Below are 2884 nucleotides of genomic sequence, written 5' to 3'. Positions count from 1 at the left end.
AAGCTAACACAAAGTGTGTAGAAAATTATGAAAGCATAAATTGATTATAAACCAATTGAAGAATGATCCATACATGCTAAGAACTACAGTAATACAGAGAAACAAAAATATCCATATTTAGCTGGGATATTGCAAGCAGAAGAACAGAGACAAAGGCAAATGCAAAACTTAAATGATATGATCAATACTGGCTAAGAACTACAATAATTCTTTGCATTGGAGTGGTAAAGGTTGAGCATGAGAAAATCAATTCATAGGTATAAATAATTATAGATATAAACATGTTCGAAACTCTGTTTTAAAAGAATTCAGCCCCAAAAAATTACAAAAGGCTACAAATATAATTCCTATGTCAATATTTGTTGTTGAAATTGTAACTTGGTCTAAAATATAAGTTAGATAACTCAGTTATATATGATTATGCAAGATGGGCATGGTATTAGGTATTATAAATTTGAGGAAGAGATTCAGAGAGAGGGTTAAGAGAGACTTAGCAAATAGCAAGCTTTAATGAATGCCTCTATCATTATGCAAAATCAAATGGCATATTACATATTTTTAAATGAATTTTAAGTTGGATGATACCAAAAAAAATTCAAAACTAATGATGTAAACTTTTTTTTCCTACAAAAGAAACAAAAACATTGAATTTATGGCTTGAGTGAAACTTACAAAATACAATTTGTGTTTGAACAAAGTAAATTAGCCAAAGAAACTCTTAGAATAATAAGGAAGAAAGGACAAACACAAGCATCAAATCATCAACAACAGGTTATTAGCTTCCAAAATTAAAACTTGAACTCCTAATCCTTTATAGCTAAGACATAGGCATTGGTCCATGCTAATCTCAAAAAAAAAAAACTAAATACAAAAGCTGCTGCTCTTGGCCTAATAATCCTAAAATAAGTAAGATTGCTGAAAATAATAACATGTAGATAGTCTTTCAGTTGAAATTCTTACCTCAGGTTCAAAATTTGCTCTTCAAAGAAGGTTGGCTTCAATTGCAGATTCTTTGATTTTAGCACTAGGATTCAGATTTTGCTCTCCAATCAATCTCTCAAGAGAATGAGTCACATAATAGGTCAAGTCGGGACCGTGGGTATTAAATCTTCTTAGGCTTATTAGGTTTCATGTATTATCGGGTTTTAGAGAAAAAAAAATCAGAATTTTTTTTTTAAATGATGCTAACGTGGAAAATTATGTGCCAAAAGAAACTTCGGTTTTATATATATATATATATATATATAGATGAGAGATGAGGCTAGAGAAGAGATAAAAGGAGATTATAAAACAGAAGTTTCTCTGACCTAGGGCGACACCTTGTGAAACCGTAGCCACCAGGAGAAAAACGTGCCTACTCTTTGGAGTGAGGCGGTTAGCGTTTTGATATTCCACAAATCGTTTCAACGCTGAGACGCAAGATGAAGGCTCTGTCTGGCCTGCAGGAGAAGCTCTCTTTGACGGAATCAGAAGGAAAGAGGTTTCTTATGGAGGATAGTGAAGATGAACGTGAGTTTTTCTTGGCTGCACGGTTTTACACAAATAGGGTACTGAGCATGGAGGTGATTGCAAAAACACTGAAGTTATTATGGCGAACAAGAAAAGGTTTCGAAGTCAGGGACATGGGCAATCATATGGTCTTGTTTATCTTTCGGGATGAAAGGGATGTGAAGCAAATTCTGAAAGGGGAACTGTGGTCTTTCGATAAGCATCTTGTGGCTTTGAAAAGAGTTTAAAAACACACTGATATGGACAAACTTCTATTTGAGACTACTTGTATATGGGTTCAAATACACAACTTGCCTATCAGGGTATCTCTTAGTATTGTAAAGAGTATCGTCTCTAAGGTTGGTTTGGTGATTGAGTGCACATCTAGGGAAAAAGTGTATGAAGGTAGCAAATTTATTCGATTACGGGTTGAAGTAGACGTGACAAAGCCATTGTGCCAAGGAAGAAAGATTGCTTTTAGGGGTGGACAAGAACGTTGGGTGAGTTTCAAGTACGAGCGATTGCCCAATATATGTCATTGGTGCGGTAAACTCACGCACATGGATAGGGACTGTCCCATTTGGGAGAAAGGTAAGCATATTTTGAAGGAGGCTAGGCAATAATATGGGTCATGGATGAGGGCTACAACACCTAACTTGGCTAGAAAATCAGTGGTTAGGGTGGCTGGTTTGGAGGACTATAACAGTGATTCAATATGCAGCAAGAAGTCCAACGAAGGGCTAGAACGTGACAATCTAGATCGTGGGGGAGTGATGGTTCTGTCCACTGAAGTGGATGACCTGATTCAGAATGGGATGGAGGTGCCACGGAATTGGGTAGAGGTAAATGAGATTGGTTCACGGGTAGTTTAGACCAAGCAAGGTATAGTGGATGATGAGAATGTTTCTCTAGGTCATGATGTGAGTTTAGAAGCTTTGCAGAATGATAATGTTGTAAGTAGGGATAGGATGGCTTTGGTTTCAGAGTTTCAAGTCCAACGGGAGGAAATTGATAGAGAGATAGCACACTTTAATAAGTCTTAAGGGGGTTTGGAGGAGAATGTTGTGGGCTTCTCTTCAGAGGCTTGGCAAACACTTCTACCCAGAGATGGTATGGGCGATGGTCTAGCAGATGGTGTGGGTCAGGATAGGGTAAAAAAGAATGGAAAAGGCAAGCCAAAATCAGGTTATACCCGGTCTATTATTCAGAATCAAGCTAAGGGCAAGGGAGACTTTAATGTGGGCAGTCCAACAGAAGGCACATCTTCAGATCCATTAAAGAGATCCTTTAGAGAAATGGATGGGGTCAGCAAGAAGTTAGAAAGTAGCAAGAAGCAAAGAGGGGTGGACTCTAATGATTTAACGGTGGAGGCTGCGTCCCAGTCCCACCGATAGCA

Source organism: Quercus suber, unplaced genomic scaffold, assembly GCF_002906115.3.
Source record: "Quercus suber isolate HL8 unplaced genomic scaffold, Cork oak 2.0 scaffold_54, whole genome shotgun sequence".
In the NCBI taxonomy this organism is placed as follows: domain Eukaryota; kingdom Viridiplantae; phylum Streptophyta; class Magnoliopsida; order Fagales; family Fagaceae; genus Quercus; species Quercus suber.
The sequence above is the reverse complement of the archived record's forward strand: the minus strand, read 5'-3'. Positions refer to the sequence as shown.